General features: G+C 37.6%; 1 pseudogene; it reads left to right on the top strand.

The window, feature by feature from the left end:
• Positions 1-449: 449 nt before the first annotated feature.
• LOC119192385 lies at positions 450-12,059 on the top strand (annotated as a pseudogene).
• Positions 12,060-12,366: the final 307 nt, after the last annotated feature.

Below are 12,366 nucleotides of genomic sequence, written 5' to 3'. Positions count from 1 at the left end.
GAGGATTTTAATCAACGTTTGTTTCATATATATTTTATATTAAAACCAACCCCGTAATATATTCTGAAATAATACGTACTGCACCTCTTCTATTATTAGAGGGATTAGATCTCAATCGACCACGCTATCCTAGTTTGGATTTGTAGAGAAGAGTATACCAGCGATCAAAAATGAATCACAGATAGCGTCAAGGAACCATTCATTCACTGTATCGATTGATTTGACGACTAACACGCCGATGTTTCACACCATTCCTCAGTCGAAGCTCACCGTTTATACTCCATTGGTTTCACATATGCCATGCGCAACACTATGCAACTTTTGTCCAATTATTACGCAAGTCCACTACCATTTGCAAATGCTCATGACTTGTGCCGGTTACGGTGCCTTGTGCTTCATGCCATACTTAATGGTGTTAAAATGTTTGCCTATTGAATAGTATATTCACAATGGACCGCGCGGAGTCTGAAGCGGAGTCGCCGCCCAAACGCGCGAAGCTGTCGTCACCAGGAGCTGCGCACACGCCGCAGGCCGGCGCCAGACGGGGGGCTCGTCCGTGTCGCGCGCGCGGTGGCGGCGCTGCTGCACGTGCCGACGTGTGCGTGACGGACGAGCACGCGCACGCGCTACGTGGACAGGGCGGGCGCGGGCACACCATAGCATACTTAAGGTACATGCATATGATCGATCACAAAAATTACTAAGCTATGAGGAAGCAAACTATAGCATGGTTTTAGAAAAGTATATTTAAAACCCTAGTAAAAATAATATATCCAAATTTTAAATATTGTTTTTATAATATAAACGAATAAACAAAAAGGATATCTAACAACGATAAACAAATAATCATAGCCCACACTTCAGGAACAGCTATTAAGAATACTATTTTTTCTTTTAACAACTTTATTTTTACTCCTTAATAAAAGCAATTAAATTTACTTTTGAATAAATAGATAAGAAGAAACGAGGACCGCGACGCGCCGTCTCCAGTGGACTCAAGATATCTGGGCGACAGTGACGACGAGCTGCTAGAAACTGCCAGCAACCACACTCACTACAGCGACTCCACTAATAAGTAAACACTTCCGACTAGCATTACTATAATACAAGTTTTATCTATAAAACCGTCAGTTTATGCAGTAACAAAGTATGAATCATGTTTAAATATTTCACATAATATTTCCTTAAGTCATTCATCATCAAAGAAATTATGGGTCCTCCATATATATTTGAATAAAGATTTCTTTCCCCCAACTTCCTAATATATATTAGGTTCCATTTCCCCCTTTTTCTATGCTGTCTTTCTAATTCCGATTATATTATTTATTTCCCAGGCATCTTCGCTTCACAATCCCAACAGCATCAGAATCAGGTTCTACGCCATCGCCCACACAAGCGAATGCGCTTGCGCAGCTTCGGCGCGAACCGCTGAGAAGGACGGAGCCATCCGCCTCGCCTGTCAGGGAACAAGAGATAGAGATATCGAGTGACAGCTACACCACTAGCACGTCGCGGTTTGTGGTCGGTTTGTTTGTATATTTTTCTTTTTAACAGACTAAAGAGAGGTTTAACTAAATTAGTTATAGAAAATTTGTATGTTCAGCGATTATTATTAATATGTACTTAAAATTTGTTTTGGCAAACCTTTTTTTTATTTCTATTGGTACTCTTCTTTGGTTTGCTCAATAAATTAACATAATTTTAAAATAAATACTTCAAACTAGTAATTATGTGTCTTTTATAGAACGAGAAGGGTCGTGTATTAGAATCGCCTTCGAAGGAGCCAGACACTGAAGAAACAACAAAATCGAAGAAGACATATAAAGACAATGTACGAGCAAGGTAAATATCTTTCAGATTATATTGAAAAAAATATTTAAAAACATGATCTACATAAAATTCCACAACGTTCTTGGTGGCTCAAATCAACCTACTTTAATTGCTTCATTATCTCTTTAAAAGTCGACTAAACGCTCAGTTTCTTTAATTAATAACTATCGGGTGACACAATGTTTTTGAATGTGTAACTCTAATTGGATATTGTGGAATGTAATACACGTTGAGAAAAGTGGGTGCACTAGTTACGCCTCTGTCTATCCCTTTGAGTAGCAAAGAGCGTCCAGTGCTACGTTTGTGTAACTATAATTAACTGACAAAAACACGAAAAAAACAATATAGATTACTCAATCATTTGCACAGTTTCCTCAAATAATATTACAACTTTTAACAACACTACCTTGACTCAGCTGCCTTACAATCTTCAAATAAATATCTAAAAAATACATGTCAAATTGATAACCTCCTCCTGTTTTTAAATCGGTTAAAATTGCTTTTTTCTCCTTTCACAGGCATACTCTGTCGGTATCAGTAAACAGCAGCCTAACAGATACATCGATGGAGAGCATCGCGGACATTCCAATCACGCTCATCAATCCTCGATACTCCGGCGAGAAGGGACGGCAGAGATCTATCGAACGTGACATTGGTAACAACTCGACGATGGATTTGATTGAACAGCGAGAAAGAGATATCGAGGAGTTTACAGAAGAAAATAGACAGACCAGCGCCGGCAACACCGAAGGGACGCAGGAGTATTAGATCCGTTGGAGAGAGTACGCCGTTGGTTACTAGGTGAGGTTTTGTATTTATTTGGAACAGAAAAAATATATTTGAAAACTAGTTGTCACTCGCGGTTTTGTCCACGTCGAAAATCGTTTCCAGCTATAAAGTCCCTAAAACTAGGAACGACGCTAGCTCCATCTGTTTAAATATCAGATAAAATATTTTCCATAGGAGCAAATTACCAGGATAATAAGTAGCCTATGTGTTAACTTAGGACATAGTCTACCCGTGTGCTGAATTTCATCCAATTCTGTTATTTCTGCGTTTTCTTCTAACAAACATCCAAACATTTCCAAAAGCTTTCGCACTTATTATATAATAGTAAGAAGACAATAAAACAATTATTTATATTTTTAGAAGTCAATCCGGAACCCCAGATCGGCTAGACTCTCCGGTTGTAACACCATTGCGAACTCGCAGAACGAATAGGTAATTAAACATTAAACCTAAAATAATTACTTTGATGATTTCTTATGTTTACGCGAATGTAACGAAAATTAAACTATTTTTCGAATTTTATCGCGGTTTTAATATTTTAGTTGTCTCCCTGTGGTCGCAACATCTTTTCTCCGATAAAATCCGAAAAATAGTTTAATTTTAATAATTACTTTAAATATAAAAAATCGAGTACAATGCAACGAATTGCAATCAATATCCGTTAGAGAAAACCTGCTATATTTTTTATACAGGAGCAGGTCCCGCACTCCGGAGTTGAGTCCTCGCTCGTCTGCGCTCGCGTCGATCCCCGAGCAACCCAGGCAAGAGCTGGACAGCGAACCGCATGCTGAGAAGACTACGCTCAGCGTGCCCAGACAGTTGAGGTAAAACATTTTATTTTTATACCACGACAGAGACTCTATTTAATGCGTTAGTAAGTGGGATGATATACAGATACAGTATTGATTTATGACAGATAATTATTATCACTAATTTATTACATGTACTAAGAAATAATAACAATGTATTGAAATTATGTGAGCCGTCCTTGTCCATAACTGATATACTAACTAACCTATATTGGTATAAAAATCCACACACCTGTTTTTAAGTATGGAAGTCTTTGCAGAAAAACAGGGAATATAAATATTTTAAAAAATAAATGTTATTGTTCCAGGAGCAGATCCCGAACGCCAGAGAGATCAGACAAGGGCATTATTGAATCTCCGAAGCTTGCGCCGATCTGCGAGTCGCCCACTAAATCCACCAATACGGAATCGTCATCGTCCTCGCCGAGCCGACGTAGTTTAAGGTACATTGCATGCAAATATATTATACAAGTTTTCATACCTCTATCCTACAGGAGTAGGCAGAGACTGGACTGTCACCTTGCTCGATTCTGGTACACTTTCACATCTTCCCACTTTCATAAATCTTTTCATGCATGTTCAGAATAGTTTTGATCTGGCATTTACCAAGACTGTCAGATATCTGACATTCGAAGGTTCGGTGCAGTCGACCTCTACCGGTCTTCCATCCACATTCGCTTTACATGTCTTCTGTCGCTTCCTCAATCTCTTTCCCTCTATAAATACCCAAACCCAGTAAGGTGTATTTTAAGGTATCAACCTAGATAGACTACTTATATGCTACACTGGTCATGAATCATTGATAGACATTCTACGATATAGAAAGGCATACAATAACAATGACACAATTTATATTTCATAAAACGGACCTTACTGTATCTGATTTATTTCATTGTTATTAGGAGCCGTTCTCGGACGCCAGAAGTTGAAGCAGAGCCCGTGGCTGTCGAAGCTAGTCCACGCAGTCTAAGGTATAAGAACACTATTTTATTTAATAAAAAAAAAATGTTTTACAAAAATCACATTTGCCTATAAATAAGGTGGTTAATTGTATTTCAGAAGTCGATTAAAAACTCCAGAGAAAGCAATGTCACCGAAAATGCCACAATCCGCTCGAAGAAAACCACTATCACGCCAGTATTAGAAGCTATTGCATTCGCTAAAAAGCGAAACAGGCTGAACAAACGGGTGAAACGGCCGACATTTCTTGCACACCAGTTAAAACTAATCAAGCACCAAGCCTCTTGGATGTTTCCTTATCTCCTATAGTCAATAAATCTGTCCTACAAAGTTCTGAAGATAGTATCCTGTCAGAGACAATTGGAGACAATTCGGACAAGACCCAAGGCGGCTTGAAAACATTGCCAGCATTTACAACAATACACGAAACTTTTGTAGAGAAATCTGTGCTACGAAGCTACCGTAGCAGCGTAGCGGATCCGTCGCTGACTGAAGAAGATACTACAGAAACTGCAGACGAGGCTAGCACAAGCAATATACAACCAAGGCCTGTTTTGATCACTATTAACGAGACTGAAACTCGCAAGTCAGTGCTACGAAGCTACGACAGCAGTGTCGCGGAATGTTCTAGTATAGTAGAAGAGCCTAAAGTCGAAGAACCGAAACCGTTTACAGCGTTCTCGAAAATGATTGAGTCTGACTACGAAAAGTCTGTGCTACGTAGCTACCAGAGTGATGATAATGAACCGTCTAGTCTGATGACTAATGACAGTGATGAGTCTGAACAAGAGGGTAGTAAGGATTCTGCAGTCATACAATAGGAGAAGGAAAAGATTGTGGAGATAGAAAGGGAGATTAGTGAGATTGAAGGTGACATATCTGAGGAAGAGAGTACTGAAGAAGAGGATGAGCCACAGGGGGTTATCGTTTGAGGCAAGAGACAAAGCAGTCAGGGAACACAGTTGTGAGGAGGTAAATAGTTTTATAACATTCTGATACACTTTTGTTAGAGAATGGTCAAGTACAGTCAGCCATGAAAGTAGCTGAACAAATTCAATACTTTAAATCATCCATACACATTCAGTTTAATTGAAACATTTTTTTTTCTTTGTGCTATGTAAGGTAAACTTTTATATTGTGACGAACTTTTTTTAGTAACAACACAAAAATGTATAGACAATTTGTAGTTTTGAATTTGTTCAACTACTTATGTCGATGACTGATTAATTTTAAAGTAAGCATCCATTGATTGAATTACTATAATTAAATACATCTTGAATATTTCCCAGTTAAATACATATTTTATTTATATTTTTATAGCGAGTGCTAAAAATTGTGTTTTTCTGAAATAAAACTTATATACTTTGTCTATCAAGTATATTATAGTAGTACGTAACTTAAAATCATGTCCTCAGGGATCCGGCTCCGAACAGGCACAGGATATAATATCAATTAACGATACTTCATCATCGGATTCGTCGCTTAAATTCGACAAGAATTCATCCGACACACCCGTGTACCAAGTCGACGTGGAGTTACATGAGAAGACTAGCAAAGCTTTTGAAACTTCGTTCTCGGTCGGTACGACATTTGGCGTGAAACTTGAGAAGGAATTACACGCTGATGTTTACGTGGAAAAAGAAGACGCCATGCCAGGAAGGGCCCAAGCCTCAGGGACTAGAACAACCCATCCCGCTCGGGTGCCTCATACAGGAACGCAATCGTTAGAGATAGTAGCCGCGGGAAGCCAAACAGACTCGAACACCAGTGATCCATTAAACGCGAGGGCGTCCGATTCCGAAAACTCGTCGGATTCGGAACCTCAGGGAATAAATCTACATTACTCGGAGGAGAATGTCGAAGGGAATATGACGAGTGATGAGGATGAAGTAGATATGCGAGGTAAGTTGATTCTAAACTATGTAGTTATACTCTTATATTAGCATAAAGTTAGGAATTCCTCAGATTCGCCCTATACAAAGTTATATACAAAGTCAGGCTACGCGTGGATTATTTCTTACGTATTTGGGCAGAGGTCACCAAATACTCATTTAACCCACTTGACTTCTTGTAAAGATGTGCACTCCCAATCGTCGATGATCCGATGATGACGGACAGAGTGGATACTGGAGACCCTAGGTATTCGTAGAGACAACGGATTTGTTTGTGTATTCTACAGCCTCGGTAGAAACATATTGCACTTTCTACGTTCTTTTATACCGCACACGTGCAAACTTTGGAATAAACTACCTACATTTGTGTTCCCCACGCGCTATGACCTGTCCTTCTTTAAACGAGGCTTAAAAAGACTGCTCATCTCTCATTAGGCAGTGGCTTGCGTGTGCCCCTGGCATTGCATAAGTCTATGAGCGACGGGTACCGCTTCAGCCGGATCGCTTGCTCGATTGCCTATACAGGCAATAAAAAAATGTATGACACTCTGCTCAAGAATAAAAAAGTAATTTTAGATAAAAATATCTTACATTTCCTCATTTTATTTGATGCTTTAAGATAATAATATGTATGTTGCAATGTTACTCCTTTGTTTTATACATTTATTAATTTTGTTTCATATTGTTTACACATTACAGAATCAGGAGCGTATGGTAAATTAAAAAATGCAATTATTCCGCTGGGATTCAAACCTTTACATCAGGATGCAGCGTCAGGTGTAGACGAGCCCGATGCTCCTTCTAACAGCAAGCAAATAACTGAAACAGAAATTCAACCTGAGGGTGTACAAGAAACTTTCATTCCAGTTCAACATGAGGAAATTAAAATATCAGCGACAGAAACCAAAGTTGATGCAAAATCTGACGAAGTGGAAGATGAAAATAAAGAAACTGTACTTGAAGTTCCCAAGGAAGTACCGGTTGCGCTCGATGTTGATGTAAAAGGAGGGGTGGAAATCGAAAGCAATGATCTCGTAAAATCAGCTGATTCTGAAAAGATTGATATTGTAAAAAATACTGATATTGAAAGTAATAAAAATGCAAACATTGGTGACGATGACAAAGTAGAAACTAGAAAACAAGCTGAAACTGAAAATATAGAAGTCTCAAAAACCGAGCCGAAACCAGACGTTATAATAACCGATGAAAAAATGTCAGAACCACCGGATTCAGAACAAGTCAAACCTGCTGCACGTATTACGAAACGAACAAAATCTACATCATCAAACAAATCCGTCGATGATCAAACACCTAAACGCAAGCGAACACAATCTACTGCTTCGAACAAAGACGCAGAAGAAACAACACCAGAAAATAAAGAAACTCCTAGAAGACGCGCTAAAACCCCAACAAGCGCCGAAATTAGGAAGATAGTAACAAGACGCGTATCAAAGGAAACTGGGGAAAAACTTGAAGATTACAAAACTTTGGATGAAACATTAACTCCGAAAAGACGTAGTACTCGGATCAGAAGCAAAAATGTGGAAGACAATGAAAGTGTGGCGTCTGAGAGCTCGGTTACTTCGAATAAGAGTAAAATGAGTGAGGATACAGGCGATGCTAAGCCGGGAAGGAAGGGCAGAAAATCTGTGCTGGCCACTAAAACAGATCTGTCTGTGATCCCTGAAGTTGTGGCGGAAGAAGCGAGCAAGGATTCAAGTGATCTCCCTGGTATTTCTACTGGAAAAGGTTGGTTATAATATTTGATAAAAAACATCTGTATTTATTCTGCAGAAGGAGTCTGCACAGTTTTATAAAACCCTTAAACTATATAAAAGGCGCGTTGGACCTATTGTATCCATTTTCTGGCACTTTCTATCTAATCAATACAGTACACCAAACACAGTGAACATAGTTTTGTTTTGTTATGAATACACACTTAAATTAATTCTAAACACGTGTGTATTTTAAGCACACCACAACAGTTTTAAGTTGTTGCATGAGCATTTGGTCTTTTGACACAAAGGAACGATCATACAAGCCGCGTCCTTTATAATATATTGTCAAAAGTAAAAACGATCATTGGCCTGTTACATGTATATAGATGATTTATACAGCTTCAACTATTGGAGATCGTTTTGAGATATTTTCTTTGATGAATTTAAACATAAACACAAGAAGGGCAACGTAAAAGTAATGTCAAATTATACTGTAGTAAATTTCCTTTAATAATTAAGCTAAAATGAATGATATCAACTTTAATGCAACAGACACAAGCACAACTGTGCACAATTGATATCATTGTGCTTAACTAAGCATTTGTTTTAGGACAACTAGTCAGCAAAAGTCAGCGGTGGAATCATGGCAGGGCCCACGCCCGGCGTCTCGCTCCTCGCGTCGCGCCAGCGCCGCGTCCCGCGCCAGTGTCGCCAGTGTCGCCAGTGCAGCCAGTGCCGCCAGTGTGGCCAGTGGCGCCTCGTCAGACGATGACGACGATGACGTCACGCACACAGCCTTCGACGTTCAGCCCATAGACAGGATCTCGTTGCTTAACAAAACTGATTTTGAAGGTATAAATAATATCTATAGGCTGACCGGGAAAATAAAAAACCTCGCAATGTTTTAAAATGTGGAACTAATTTTTTGTATTGTGAACGTTAACTTTAAAACAAAACAAAATAAGGCGAACTCAAAACAGGTCTCTTTATTTTCCTGATCAGATTATACGTTACCAAATTAACACCGTAGGTAGGTATTGCCGCTAATACCTATACATTCCTTGCCGAATTAATTCCCTGAATATCTTGTTTATTGATATATCGCTAATTTATCCTCATGTATTTAGATTGTATCGGCTTTTATAGCTTTAAGAGGCCGTTAATATTTTGCACTTGTGTAGAAATTTATCTAAAACTCAAATTAATATAATCAAAATTACAGGTACATAATTGGGCATAACTGGAAACACTTCTCTGATAATTGGCATACCTATTTGTATTATTTATTCTTAATTCTTTACAACTTTTCAAACTATAAAATAAATTATCAATTTTTTTTAGATCAAGTTTTGATATACGTGTATTTCTAGATAAAAAAAATCTGCACACGTTTGGCGAGCAAGTATCAGTGCGAGCATACTTAAGCGATAACTTACACACAGTTAATCTACATATTAATCTAATTTTGCTGGTGGTAGGATATATTTTATATCCGCCCGGATAGCGACCACCGTACACAATAGTGGCCATAGTGGCCCACGTAAATGTGTCGCGTTCCAAGATCAGCCTGTATATGTCCGGTACTAACAAGCTGGCATAATCGTGTCGACTGCAAAGGGGTAATCATCTCTTGACGTCATTCTACTGGTCCCCATTCCATATTAAAGCATGCATTGGTGTCACTAAAAACTACCGGATCAAATTAGGGATGTCTAATAGCATGATATCCAACTAAGCATGATTTTAAAAATGCCTTTTGTTCATTCCTATTTATATATTTTTTGTTTGTATGTTCATTCCTGGCTGGTTTTTTTTTATTTTCGCTTACCTACGTGTTAAGTTTTGTTCTGATACCCAAGGCACACCCGATATTGAAGAAATGCACAACAATATGTCGCCGGAGTCCATCGCGTCAGACGCCAGCAAGCAACGTAGAAGTGAGTATGCGCTTATCCCCTCGCCTCCAGTCTTTTAATAGCATGTGTACTTTGTAATTAATTCATGTTATTAATTTTTAATATAAATTACTGAGACCAAACCGTAGTTTTTAAGTTTACTAAAAACATTTTGCTTTTTATATATTAAACTCTACATTATTATGAATTTTTGTGACACCTAGCATCGAATAAGATTAGGTTAATCTAGCGATACATGCCAGTTTTGTTTATGTTATCAAAATAAAATAGGTAAAAATAAAATATTTCTTGGTGCTACAGTGCGCATGGGCCGGGCGGCGTCTGAATCAAAAGTCACGCCGAAGGCAGCAAAAGTTGGTAGAAGAATTTCCGTAGATGTTGGTAAGTGACATAATATATATGGTGTTACTCGCGGCTTAGCCTGCGTGTAAACAATTTGCCGCCAAAAAGTCCCTAAAACACTAGCTATTCATAGCGCCATTTAAAAGACACCAACGCCATCTATTTAAAAAAAAAAACATCTTTTTCCTATGGGACCAAATTACTGGGATAAAAAATAACCTATGTGTTAATCTAGGTAAAGGTCTACCTGTGTGTGAATTTTCTTACTTTACTTACTTTATTACTTTTAACAAACATTCACATATTTTCACAAATTCTTGCATTTATAATATTCGTATGTTTACACTACTAATACTTAAGGTTATAGCTTAAGGTCCATTTTTCATACATTTTGTTTCACCTTTAATCTGGGTAACTAAACAAGTATTGACAAGTAAAGAATTTAAATTCACGTCTAGTTAGTGATTAGTTCTCGCAGTTGAAAGAAAAACGTAAAAATAATTAATATGCATGGATATTTCGGCCTTTACAATTTCGTCGTATTAAATTAACTAGACGTGAATTTAAATTCTTTACTTGTCAATACTTGTTTAGTTACCCAGATTAAAGGTGAAACAAAATGTATGAAAAATGGACCTTAGGCTATAACCTTAAGTAGCCTTTATTCTTTTGTGCTATAGACTACTCTTTATCTTGGAAAATTGTATCACGCGGATGGAGCCGCAGGCAAATGCGAGTATATAATATATATTTTTTTATGTCGTATCGTCGTGTATAGTCGGTAAAACGACTATGAATATTTTTATCTATCATGTATTTAAGATAAAATTCAGCTATAGGCATCGATTCCATTTCTAGTATATTGTTTAGAACACTATATACTAGAAATGGAATTGTCTTCTTTTTTGACATTTTTGGTGTACAAAAAAGTTTTAAATAAACAAATAAACACTTTCGTCCTATATTTATGTATAGTATACTCAGTGGAAGTGTTATCCGCAGTGGCGTCGCCCGAGGCGAGTGTGTCGGGCGGGCGCGGGCGGCGCGCGTCGTTCACGCGCGCGTGCGAGGCGCTGCACACGCCCAAGGGACGCCGCGCCTCCACCGACGCCAGGGTAACACATTTGTACTATTGACTTATTATAACAACACTAGGGTAACACATTTGTACTACTGACTTATTACAACAACACTAGGGTAACACATTTGTACTATTGACTTATTATAACAACACTAGGGTAACACATTTGTACTACTGACTTATTACAACAACACTAGGGTAACACATTTGTACTATTGACTTATTATAACAACACTAGGGTAACACATTTGTACTACTGACTTATTACAACAACACTAGGGTAACACATTTGTACTATTGACTTATTATAACAACACTAGGGTAACACATTTGTACTATTGACTTATTATAACAACACTAGGGTAACATATTTGTACTATTGACTTATTATAACAACACTAGGGTAACACATTTGTACTATTGACTTATTATAACAACACTAGGGTAACACATTTGTACTACTGACTTATTACAACAACACTAGGGTAACACATTTGTACTATTGACTTATTATAACAACACTAGGGTAACACATTTGTACTACTGACTTATTACAACAACACTAGGGTAACACATTTGTACTATTGACTTATTATAACAACACTAGGGTAACACATTTGTACTACTGACTTATTACAACAACACTAGGGTAACACATTTGTACTATTGACTTATTATAACAACACTAGGGTAACACATTTGTACTATTGACTTATTATAACAACACTAGGGTAACATATTTGTACTATTGACTTATTATAACAACACTAGGGTAACACATTTGTACTATTGACTTATTATAACAACACTAGGGTAACACATTTGTACTATTGACTTATTATAACAACACTAGGGTAACATATTTGTACTATTGACTTATTATAACAACACTAGGGTAACACATTTGTACTACTGACTTATTATAACAACACTAGGGTAACACATTTGTACTATTGACTTATTATAACAACACTAGGGTAACACATTTGTACTACTGACTTATTACAACAACACTAGGGTAACACATTT

The sequence above is a fragment of the Manduca sexta genome, unplaced genomic scaffold (assembly GCF_014839805.1).
Source record: "Manduca sexta isolate Smith_Timp_Sample1 unplaced genomic scaffold, JHU_Msex_v1.0 HiC_scaffold_2720, whole genome shotgun sequence".
NCBI classification, from domain to species: domain Eukaryota; kingdom Metazoa; phylum Arthropoda; class Insecta; order Lepidoptera; family Sphingidae; genus Manduca; species Manduca sexta.
The sequence above is the reverse complement of the archived record's forward strand: the minus strand, read 5'-3'. Positions and strand labels throughout refer to the sequence as shown.